Consider the following 12,211-nt stretch of genomic DNA (forward strand, 5'->3'; position numbering starts at 1 on the left):
GCGAGGGTGGGTGGGTGCCAAGGTGTGCTAGGTGGAAGCCCGGGTGGGTCGGCATCCCATGGGTGTCGAGTTGGGTGCCTGATGGGTGCTTCTTGTCAAGTTTTAGTCGTCGGGACTCATTTCGAGCCTTAGAGGTCGTTTCTTGTCCGGTTGCCCTGTCTTCGACCTGGGAACCCAATTTTGGTCCTCGGGTCCCATTTTTTTTTGTCTCGCATCCCACTTTTGGCCTGTGGCCTTTTCGGGGTCGATTCTCGTTTTGGGCATCAGAGCATGTTTCTTCTCCTAAAACCCAATATTTGTTTATTAAGTCTCGGAACACATTTTTGTTCTCGTGGACCCATCATGGGTCTTGGAACGCATTTGTGGTCCTTGGGTCCCATTTTGCATCCCGAAACTTGTGTTTTGGTGCTTGATCCCTATTTTGGGTGCCCACCTTGCACCAAGTGCGCACCCGGGGCAAACCGAGCGCCTTGGTGCACCGGGGCAAGATCGAGCGTGCACCCGAGGCGCCCCGAACATGCACCAAGGTGCACTCGGCCCACATGTGAGCGCAGGTCGTTGCGCCCGAGGTGGTGTGTGGGCACCGCGTTGCAGACGGGACACTGCACGCACACGACGCCCCCTCCAGGTGCACGCACGTAGGCCGGGCCGGGTGCACACCCGACGCCCTAGCAAGGTGCGCGCACCCGGGCAGGGCTCACACTTGGCGAACGGGGCGCACTTCGCGAGGGAGGGTGTGCACCTCGACGGGGGTGGGTGGCCGGGGTGGATTCGCACGTGGGTCGCGGTTTGCTAAGTACACACTGCGACAAGCTCATAACGGGTGCGATCATACCAGCGTTAGTGCACCGGATCCCATCAGAACTCCGCAGTTAAGCGCGCTTGGGCCGGAGTAGTACTGGGATGGGTGACCTCCCGGGAAGTCCCGGTGTTGCACCCTTTTTTAGTTTTTCGCCGGGCGTCGCAATGCTATTTGAATAAACCTTTTGCCCGTTTGCGTTCTCGTCGGGGCCGGGCCGGGCCGGGGTGCGCTGCCCGCACTACCGCGCGCGCGGGGGGCGACACCGAGCGCGCACCCGAGGCGCCCCGAGCACACAGGCCACGGTGCAACCCGGGCGTTGTGCGCGCACCCCGGTGCGCCCGAGGTGCTGCGCGCGCACCCAGGTGAAATCGGTGTGCACCTCGGCCAGTGCGCGCTCGGTCGAGTCGCGCACGTTGGCCAAGGTGCACGGTGATGTTTCTTACTCTAAGGTTCCGCACCAGACGCCCGGGACAGGTGAGCGAAGCTGGGCGGGGCCGGGTGCGCGGCCGGGGCAGGTGCACGCAGCTGGAGAGAGCTTTGGAGCACACTTCGGAGCGCACCAATGATGCGCTCCATTCAAAAGTTTCCTGAAAAGGCAAAAAAAGTTGAGATTATAGAATTTCCCACTTGAGAGATTGTAAAAAAAAAAAATTTAAAATGAAGGAAACGCGGGTGCCAAGGTGTGCGCAGCCCAGCCAAGGTGTGCGCACCAAGGCGCCCACCCTGGCGAAGGTGCACGCAAGGTGCGCACCCGAGGCAAACCGGACAATTAACCCAACTTTCGACTTCGCGCGCACCTTGGAGCGCACTTCGGAGCGCTCCTTGGTGCGCACCAATCTTGGGCACCTCGGAGTGCACCATGGCGCCCACCAAGGTGCGCACCCGGGGCAAACCGAGCTCCGACTTCGTGCGCACCTTGGAGCGCACGAAAGGTGCGCACCATGGCGCCCACCAAGGTGCGCAGCCCAGCCAAGGCGTGCGCATCAAGGTGCGCACCCTGGCGAAGGTGCGCACCCGGGGCAAACCGAGCTCCGACTTCGTGCGCACCTTGGAGCGCACAAAAGGTGCGCAACCCAGCCAAGGTGTGCGCACCCCGGTCAAACCGAGCTCCGAATCGTGCGCACCAGAGGTGCACGCCATCGTGCGCACCTTGGAGCACACTTCGGAGCCCTCCTTGGTGCGCGCCGATGTTGCGCACCTCGGAGCGCACCCGGGGAAAACAATGCAATTAACCCGACTTTCGACTTCGTGGGCACCTCGGAGCGCTCTCGGGTTCGCACCTCGGAGCACACCGAGGTGCGCACCTTTGATGCGCTGCCTTCACCAATTTCCAGAAAAGGCAAGAAAACATTGAGAAGGTGTGCGCACCGAGGTGCCCACCCTGGCGAAGGTGCACGCGAGGTGCGCACCCGGGGCAAACCGGGCTCCGACTTCGTGCACGCCGCACCTTGGAGCACACTTCGGAGCGCTCCTTGGTGCGCACCAGGGCGCGCAACCCAGCCGAGGTGCCCACCCCGGCGAAGGTGCACGCGAGGTGCGCACCCGGGGCAAACCGGGCTCCGACTTCGTGCACGCCATGGTGCCCACCGCGGCGAAGGTGCACGCGAGGTGCGCACCCGGGGCAAACCGGGCTCCGACTTCGTGCACGCCGCACCTTGGAGCACACTTCGGAGCGCTCCTTGGTGCGCACCATGGTGCCCACCAGGGCGCGCAACCCCGCCGAAGGTGCACGCGAGGTGCGCACCCGGGGCAAACCGGGCTCCGACTTCGTGCACGCCGCACCTTGGAGCACACTTCGGAGCGCTCCTTGGTGCGCACCATGGTGCCCACCAGGGCGCGCAACCCCGCCGAAGGTGCACGCGAGGTGCGCACCCGGGGCAAACCGGGCTCCGACTTCGTGCACGCCATGGTGCGCACCGCGGCGAAGGTGCGCACCCGGGGCAAACCGGGCTCCGACTTCGTGCACGCCGCACCTTGGAGCACACTTCGGAGCGCTCCTTGGTGCGCACCAGGGCGCGCAACCCAGCCGAGGTGCCCACCCCGGCGAAGGTGCACGCGAGGTGCGTACCCGGGGCAAACCGGGCTCCGACTTCGTGCACGCCGCACCTTGGAGCACACTTCGGAGCGCTCCTTGGTGCGCACCATGGTGCCCACCAGGCCGCGCAACCCAGCCAAGGTGTGCGCACCAAGGTGCACGCGAGGTGCGCACCCGGGGCAAACCGGGGTCCGACTTCGTGCACGCCGCACCTTGGAGCACACATCGGGGCGCTCCCGGGTTCGCACCGGCGTTGCGCACCGTGGTGGGCACCTCGGAGCACACCAAGGTGGGCAGCGAGGTGCGCACCTTTGATGCGATGCCTTCACTAATTTCCATAAAAGGCAAAAAAAAAACGAGATTTTAAAATTTCCGTTTTGAAAGATAGTGAGAAAAAGGGAATGCTGGTGCCATCTTGAGCCCGCCCTGGTGCGCAGCCCAGCCAAGGTGTGCGCACCAAGGTGCCCACCCTGGCGAAGGTGCGCGCCCGGGCAATTAACCCAACTTCCAACTTCGCGCGCGCCAGGGTGGGAGCGCACCCAACAACCGGGCCTGGGAAGAGCCAATGCGAGAAACCCCACCAAACGCTCTGACAAAAAAAGAGGGGGCGCTCCAGTAACCCCGCTTCGGAGCGCACCCTGGGCAAACCCAGCCAAGGTGCCCACCCCGGCCAAGGTGCAGGCGAGGTGCGCACCCGGGGCAAACCGGGCTCCGACAACGTGCACGCCGCACCTTGGAGCACACTTCGTAGCGCTCCCGGGTGCGCACCTCAGAGCACACCAAGGTGGGCAGCGAGGTGCGCACCTTTGATGCGCTGCCTTCACTAATTTCCAGAAAAGGCAAAAAAAAAAGGAGATTTTAAAATTTCCGTTTTGAAAGATAGTGAAAAAAACGGAACGCGCGTGCCATCTTGAGCCCGCCCTGGTGCGCAGCCCAGGTAAGGTGCCCACCCTGGCAAAGGTGCGCACCCGGGCAATTAACCCTACTTCCGACTTCGTGCGCGCCAGGGTGGCAACCGGGCCTCGGAAGAGCCAATGCGAGAAACCCCACCAAACGCTCCGACAAAAAAAGAGGCGGCGCTCCAATAACCCCGCTTCGGAGCGCAGCCGGGGCAAACCCAGCCAAGGTGCCCACCCCGACGAAGGTGCACGCGAGGTGCGCACCCGGGGCAAACCGGGCTCCGACAACGTGCACGCAGCACCTTGGAGCACACTTCGAAGCACTCCCGGGTGCCCACCGGCGTTGCGCACCGTGGTGGGCAGCGAGGTGCGCACCTTTGATGCGCTGCCTTCACTAATTTCCAGAAAAAGGCAAAAAAAAATGAGATTTTAAAATTTCCCGTTTTGAAAGATAGTGAAAAAAAAGGAACGCGGGTGCCTGAAAGATAGTGAAAAAAAAGGAACGCGGGTGCCATCTTGAGCCCGCCCTGGTGCGCAGCCCAGGCAAGGCATGCGCACCAAGGTGCCCACCCGAGGTGCACACCCGGGGCAAACCGGGCTCCGACTTCGTGCAGGCCGCACCTTGGAGCACACTTCGGAGCGCTCCTTGGTGCGCACCATGGTGCCCACCAGGGCGCGCAACCCAGCCAAGGTCTGCACACCAAGGTGCCCACCCCGGCGAAGGTGCACGCGAGGTGCGCACCCGGGGCAAACCGGGCTCCGACTTCGTGCACGCCATGGTGCCCACCGCGGCGAAGGTGCACGCGAGGTGCGCACCCGGGGCAAACCGGGCTCCGACTTCGTGCACGCCGCACCTTGGAGCACACTTCGGAGCGCTCCTTGGTGCGCACCATGGTGCCCACCAGGGCGCGCAACCCAGCCAAGGTGTGCGCACCAAGGTGCACGCGAGGTGCGCACCCGGGGCAAACCGGGGTCCGACTTCGTGCACGCCGCACCTTGGAGCACACATCGGAGCGCTCCCAGGTTCGCACCAGCGTTGCGCACCTTTGATGCGCTGCCTTCACTAATTTCCAGAAAAGGCAAAAAAAAACGATATTTTAAAATTTCCGTTCTGAAAGATAGTGAAAAAAACGGAACGCGGGTGCCATCTTGAGCCCTTCCTGGTGCGCAGCCCAGGCAAGTTGTGCGCACCAAGGTGCCCACCCTGGCGGAGGTGCGCGCCCGGGGCAAACCGGGCTCCGACTTCGTGCACTGCATGGTGCCCACCAAGGCGCGCAACCCAGCCAAGGTGCCCACCGCAGCGAAGGTGCACGCGAGGTGCACACCCGGGGCAAACCGGGCTCCGACTTCGTGCACGCCGCACCTTGGAGCACACTTCAGAGCGCTCCTTGGTGCGCACCAGGGCGCGCAACCCAGCCGAGGTGCCCACCCCGGCGAAGGTGCACGCGAGGTGCGCACCCGGGGCAAACCGGGCTCCGACTTCGTGCACGCCATGGTGCCCACCGCGGCGAAGGTGCGCACCCGGGGCAAACCGGGCTCCGACTTCGTGCACGCCGCACCTTGGAGCACACTTCGGAGCGCTCCTTGGTGCGCACCATGGTGCCCACCAGGCCGCGCAACCCAGCCAAGGTGTGCGCACCAAGGTGCACGCGAGGTGCGCACCCGGGGCAAACCGGGGTCCGACTTCGTGCACGCCGCACCTTGGAGCACACATCGGGGCGCTCCCGGGTTCGCACCGGCGTTGCGCACCGTGGTGGGCACCTCGGAGCACACCAAGGTGGGCAGCGAGGTGCGCACCTTTGATGCGATGCCTTCACTAATTTCCATAAAAGGCAAAAAAAAAACGAGATTTTAAAATTTCCGTTTTGAAAGATAGTGAGAAAAAGGGAATGCTGGTGCCATCTTGAGCCCGCCCTGGTGCGCAGCCCAGCCAAGGTTTGCGCACCAAGGTGCCCACCCTGGCGAAGGTGCGCGCCCGGGCAATTAACCCAACTTCCAACTTCGCGCGCGCCAGGGTGGGAGCGCACCCAACAACCGGGCCTGGGAAGAGCCAATGCGAGAAACCCCACCAAACTCTCTGACAAAAAAAGAGGGGGCGCTCCAGTAACCCCGCTTCGGAGCGCACCCTGGGCAAACCCAGCCAAGGTGCCCACCCCGGCCAAGGTGCAGGCGAGGTGCGCACCCGGGGCAAACCGGGCTCCGACAACGTGCACGCCGCACCTTGGAGCACACTTCGTAGCGCTCCCGGGTGCGCACCTCAGAGCACACCAAGGTGGGCAGCGAGGTGCGCACCTTTGATGCGCTGCCTTCACTAATTTCCAGAAAAGGCAAAAAAAAAAGGAGATTTTAAAATTTCCGTTTTGAAAGATAGTGAAAAAAACGGAACGCGCGTGCCATCTTGAGCCCGCCCTGGTGCGCAGCCCAGGTAAGGTGCCACCCTGGCAAAGGTGCGCACCCGGGCAATTAACCCTACTTCCGACTTCGTGCGCGCCAGGGTGGCAACCGGGCCTCGGAAGAGCCAATGCGAGAAACCCCACCAAACGCTCCGACAAAAAAAGAGGCGGCGCTCCAATAACCCCGCTTCGGAGCGCAGCCGGGGCAAACCAAGCCAAGGTGCCCACCCCGACGAAGGTGCACGCGAGGTGCGCACCCGGGGCAAACCGGGCTCCGACAACGTGCACGCAACACCTTGGAGCACACTTCGAAGCACTCCCGGGTGCCCACCGGCGTTGCGCACCGTGGTGGGCAGCGAGGTGCGCACCTTTGATGCGCTGCCTTCACTAATTTCCAGAAAAAGGCAAAAAAAAATGAGATTTTAAAATTTCCGTTTTGAAAGATAGTGAAAAAAAAGGAACGCGGGTGCCATCTTGAGCCCGCCCTGGTGCGCAGCCCAGGCAAGGCATGCGCACCAAGGTGCCCACCCGAGGTGCACACCCGGGGCAAACCGGGCTCCGACTTCGTGCAGGCCGCACCTTGGAGCACACTTCGGAGCGCTCCTTGGTGCGCACCATGGTGCCCACCAGGGCGCACCCGGGGCAAACCGGGCTCCGACTTTGTGCACGCCGCACCTTGGAGCACACATCGGAGCGCTCCCAGGTTCGCACCAGCGTTGCGCACCTTTGATGCGCTGCCTTCACTAATTTCCAGAAAAGGCAAAAAAAAACGATATTTTAAAATTTCCGTTCTGAAAGATAGTGAAAAAAACGGAACGCGGGTGCCATCTTGAGCCCTTCCTGGTGCGCAGCCCAGGCAAGTTGTGCGCACCAAGGTGCCCACCCTGGCGGAGGTGCGCGCCCGGGGCAAACCGGGCTCCGACTTCGTGCACTGCATGGTGCCCACCAAGGCGCGCAACCCAGCCAAGGTGCCCACCGCAGCGAAGGTGCACGCGAGGTGCGCACCCGAGGTGCACACCCGGGGCAAACCGGGCTCCGACTTCGTGCACGCCGCACCTTGGAGCACACTTCAGAGCGCTCCTTGGTACGCACCAGGGCGCGCAACCCAGCCAAGGTGCTCACCCCGGCGAAGGTGCACGCGAGGTGCGCACCCGGGGCAAACCGGGCTCGGACTTCGTGCACGCCGCACCTTGGAGCACACATCGGAGCGCTCCCGGGTTCGCACCAGCATTGCGCACCTTTGATGCGCTGCCTTCACTAATTTCCAGAAAAGGCAAAAAAAAGAAAAAAATGAGATTTTAAAATTTCCGTTTTGAAAGATAGTGAAAAAAACGGAACGCGGGTGCCATCTTGAGCCCGCCCTGGTGTGCAGCCCAGGCAAGTTGTGCGCACCAAGGCACCCACCCTGGCCAAGGTGGGTCACGGGGTGGGTCCTAGGGTGGGTAACGGGGTGGGTACTAAGGTGCGTGCCAAGGTGGGTCATAGGGTGGGTGCCAAGGTGGGCACCAGGGTGGGTGTGCACCAACCCTAGCCAGGGTAGGTCACGGGGTGGTTGTCGGGGTGGGCGTCAAGGAGCCAAGATGGGTGGCAAGTAGCCAAGTTGCGTGCCAAGGTGGGTGTCGGGGTGGGTGCCAAGGATCCAAGGTGGGTGCCAAGGAACCAAGGTGGGTGTCTGGGTGGGTGCCGAGGTGGGAGCCAGGGTGGGTCCCAAGGTGAGTGCAAAGGTGGGTGCCAGGGTCAAGGTGAGTGCCAATGTGGGTTCCAAGGTGCCAGGGTCAGGGTGAGTGCCAATGTGGGTTCAAAGGTGCTAAGTTGGGTGCGAGGTTGGGTGCGAGGGTGGGTGGGTGCCAAGGTGTGCTAGGTGGAAGCCCGGGTGGGTCGGCATCCCATGGGTGTCGAGTTGGGTGCCTGATGGGTGCTTCTTGTCAAGTTTTAGTCGCCGGGACTCATTTCGAGCCTTAGAGGTCGTTTCTTGTCCGGTTGCCCTGTCTTCGACCTGGGAACCCAATTTTGGTCCTCGGGTCCCATTTTTTTTTGTCTCGCATCCCACTTTTGGCCTGTGGCCTTTTCGGGGTCGATTCTCGTTTTGGGCATCAGAGCATGTTTCTTCTCCTAAAACCCAATATTTGTTTATTAAGTCTCGGAACACATTTTTGTTCTCGTGGACCCATCATGGGTCTTGGAACGCATTTGTGGTCCTTGGGTCCCATTTTGCATCCCGAAACTTGTGTTTTGGTGCTTGATCCCTATTTTGGGTGCCCACCTTGCACCAAGTGCGCACCCGGGGCAAACCGAGCGCCTTGGTGCACCGGGGCAAGATCGAGCGTGCACCCGAGGCGCCCCGAACATGCACCAAGGTGCACTCGGCCCACATGTGAGCGCAGGTCGTTGCGCCCGAGGTGGTGTGTGGGCACCGCGTTGCAGACGGGACACTGCACGCACACGACGCCCCCTCCAGGTGCACGCACGTAGGCCGGGCCGGGTGCACACCCGACGCCCTAGCAAGGTGCGCGCACCCGGGCAGGGCTCACACTTGGCGAACGGGGCGCACTTCGCGAGGGAGGGTGTGCACCTCGACGGGGGTGGGTGGCCGGGGTGGATTCGCACGTGGGTCGCGGTTTGCTAAGTACACACTGCGACAAGCTCATAACGGGTGCGATCATACCAGCGTTAGTGCACCGGATCCCATCAGAACTCCGCAGTTAAGCGCGCTTGGGCCGGAGTAGTACTGGGATGGGTGACCTCCCGGGAAGTCCCGGTGTTGCACCCTTTTTTAGTTTTTCGCCGGGCGTCGCAATGCTATTTGAATAAACCTTTTGCCCGTTTGCGTTCTCGTCGGGGCCGGGCCGGGCCGGGGTGCGCTGCCCGCACTACCGCGCGCGCGGGGGCGACACCGAGCGCGCACCCGAGGCGCCCCGAGCACACAGGCCACGGTGCAACCCGGGCGTTGTGCGCGCACCCCGGTGCGCCCGAGGTGCTGCGCGCGCACCCAGGTGAAATCGGTGTGCACCTCGGCCAGTGCGCGCTCGGTCGAGTCGCGCACGTTGGCCAAGGTGCACGGTGATGTTTCTTACTCTAAGGTTCCGCACCAGACGCCCGGGACAGGTGAGCGAAGCTGGGCGGGGCCGGGTGCGCGGCCGGGGCAGGTGCACGCAGCTGGAGAGAGCTTTGGAGCACACTTCGGAGCGCACCAATGATGCGCTCCATTCAAAAGTTTCCTGAAAAGGCAAAAAAAGTTGAGATTATAGAATTTCCCACTTGAGAGATTGTAAAAAAAAAAAATTTAAAATGAAGGAAACGCGGGTGCCAAGGTGTGCGCAGCCCAGCCAAGGTGTGCGCACCAAGGCGCCCACCCTGGCGAAGGTGCACGCAAGGTGCGCACCCGAGGCAAACCGGACAATTAACCCAACTTTCGACTTCGCGCGCACCTTGGAGCGCACTTCGGAGCGCTCCTTGGTGCGCACCAATCTTGGGCACCTCGGAGTGCACCATGGCGCCCACCAAGGTGCGCACCCGGGGCAAACCGAGCTCCGACTTCGTGCGCACCTTGGAGCGCACGAAAGGTGCGCACCATGGCGCCCACCAAGGTGCGCAGCCCAGCCAAGGCGTGCGCATCAAGGTGCGCACCCTGGCGAAGGTGCGCACCCGGGGCAAACCGAGCTCCGACTTCGTGCGCACCTTGGAGCGCACAAAAGGTGCGCAACCCAGCCAAGGTGTGCGCACCCCGGTCAAACCGAGCTCCGAATCGTGCGCACCAGAGGTGCACGCCATCGTGCGCACCTTGGAGCACACTTCGGAGCCCTCCTTGGTGCGCGCCGATGTTGCGCACCTCGGAGCGCACCCGGGGAAAACAATGCAATTAACCCGACTTTCGACTTCGTGGGCACCTCGGAGCGCTCTCGGGTTCGCACCTCGGAGCACACCGAGGTGCCCACCCTGGCGAAGGTGCACGCGAGGTGCGCACCCGGGGCAAACCGGGCTCCGACTTCGTGCACGCCGCACCTTGGAGCACACTTCGGAGCGCTCCTTGGTGCGCACCAGGGCGCGCAACCCAGCCGAGGTGCCCACCCCGGCGAAGGTGCACGCGAGGTGCGCACCCGGGGCAAACCGGGCTCCGACTTCGTGCACGCCATGGTGCCCACCGCGGCGAAGGTGCACGCGAGGTGCGCACCCGGGGCAAACCGGGCTCCGACTTCGTGCACGCCGCACCTTGGAGCACACTTCGGAGCGCTCCTTGGTGCGCACCATGGTGCCCACCAGGGCGCGCAACCCCGCCGAAGGTGCACGCGAGGTGCGCACCCGGGGCAAACCGGGCTCCGACTTCGTGCACGCCGCACCTTGGAGCACACTTCGGAGCGCTCCTTGGTGCGCACCATGGTGCCCACCAGGGCGCGCAACCCCGCCGAAGGTGCACGCGAGGTGCGCACCCGGGGCAAACCGGGCTCCGACTTCGTGCACGCCATGGTGCGCACCGCGGCGAAGGTGCGCACCCGGGGCAAACCGGGCTCCGACTTCGTGCACGCCGCACCTTGGAGCACACTTCGGAGCGCTCCTTGGTGCGCACCAGGGCGCGCAACCCAGCCGAGGTGCCCACCCCGGCGAAGGTGCACGCGAGGTGCGTACCCGGGGCAAACCGGGCTCCGACTTCGTGCACGCCGCACCTTGGAGCACACTTCGGAGCGCTCCTTGGTGCGCACCATGGTGCCCACCAGGCCGCGCAACCCAGCCAAGGTGTGCGCACCAAGGTGCACGCGAGGTGCGCACCCGGGGCAAACCGGGGTCCGACTTCGTGCACGCCGCACCTTGGAGCACACATCGGGGCGCTCCCGGGTTCGCACCGGCGTTGCGCACCGTGGTGGGCACCTCGGAGCACACCAAGGTGGGCAGCGAGGTGCGCACCTTTGATGCGATGCCTTCACTAATTTCCATAAAAGGCAAAAAAAAAACGAGATTTTAAAATTTCCGTTTTGAAAGATAGTGAGAAAAAGGGAATGCTGGTGCCATCTTGAGCCCGCCCTGGTGCGCAGCCCAGCCAAGGTGTGCGCACCAAGGTGCCCACCCTGGCGAAGGTGCGCGCCCGGGCAATTAACCCAACTTCCAACTTCGCGCGCGCCAGGGTGGGAGCGCACCCAACAACCGGGCCTGGGAAGAGCCAATGCGAGAAACCCCACCAAACGCTCTGACAAAAAAAGAGGGGGCGCTCCAGTAACCCCGCTTCGGAGCGCACCCTGGGCAAACCCAGCCAAGGTGCCCACCCCGGCCAAGGTGCAGGCGAGGTGCGCACCCGGGGCAAACCGGGCTCCGACAACGTGCACGCCGCACCTTGGAGCACACTTCGTAGCGCTCCCGGGTGCGCACCTCAGAGCACACCAAGGTGGGCAGCGAGGTGCGCACCTTTGATGCGCTGCCTTCACTAATTTCCAGAAAAGGCAAAAAAAAAAGGAGATTTTAAAATTTCCGTTTTGAAAGATAGTGAAAAAAACGGAACGCGCGTGCCATCTTGAGCCCGCCCTGGTGCGCAGCCCAGGTAAGGTGCCCACCCTGGCAAAGGTGCGCACCCGGGCAATTAACCCTACTTCCGACTTCGTGCGCGCCAGGGTGGCAACCGGGCCTCGGAAGAGCCAATGCGAGAAACCCCACCAAACGCTCCGACAAAAAAAGAGGCGGCGCTCCAATAACCCCGCTTCGGAGCGCAGCCGGGGCAAACCCAGCCAAGGTGCCCACCCCGACGAAGGTGCACGCGAGGTGCGCACCCGGGGCAAACCGGGCTCCGACAACGTGCACGCAGCACCTTGGAGCACACTTCGAAGCACTCCCGGGTGCCCACCGGCGTTGCGCACCGTGGTGGGCAGCGAGGTGCGCACCTTTGATGCGCTGCCTTCACTAATTTCCAGAAAAAGGCAAAAAAAAATGAGATTTTAAAATTTCCGTTTTGAAAGATAGTGAAAAAAAAGGAACGCGGGTGCCATCTTGAGCCCGCCCTGGTGCGCAGCCCAGGCAAGGCATGCGCACCAAGGTGCCCACCCGAGGTGCACACCCGGGGCAAACCGGGCTCCGACTTCGTGCAGGCCGCACCTTGGAG

The 12,211-nt window shown here is 63.0% G+C and overlaps 2 non-coding genes across 2 annotated transcripts; both read left to right on the forward strand.

Moving 5' to 3' along the window:
- Nucleotides 1–821: 821 nt before the first annotated feature.
- Nucleotides 822–940, forward strand: LOC131862929 (5S ribosomal RNA). The gene has a single exon (XR_009361865.1). It is a non-coding gene; the product is annotated as a 5S ribosomal RNA (ribosomal RNA).
- A 7,840-nt stretch (nucleotides 941–8,780) lies between these two features.
- On the forward strand, nucleotides 8,781–8,899 carry LOC131862939 (5S ribosomal RNA). Its single transcript, XR_009361875.1, has one exon. It is a non-coding gene; the product is annotated as a 5S ribosomal RNA (ribosomal RNA).
- The last annotated feature ends 3,312 nt before the right edge of the window (nucleotides 8,900–12,211 follow it).

Source organism: Cryptomeria japonica, unplaced genomic scaffold, assembly GCF_030272615.1.
Source record: "Cryptomeria japonica unplaced genomic scaffold, Sugi_1.0 HiC_scaffold_54, whole genome shotgun sequence".
Lineage (NCBI taxonomy): Eukaryota > Viridiplantae > Streptophyta > Pinopsida > Cupressales > Cupressaceae > Cryptomeria > Cryptomeria japonica.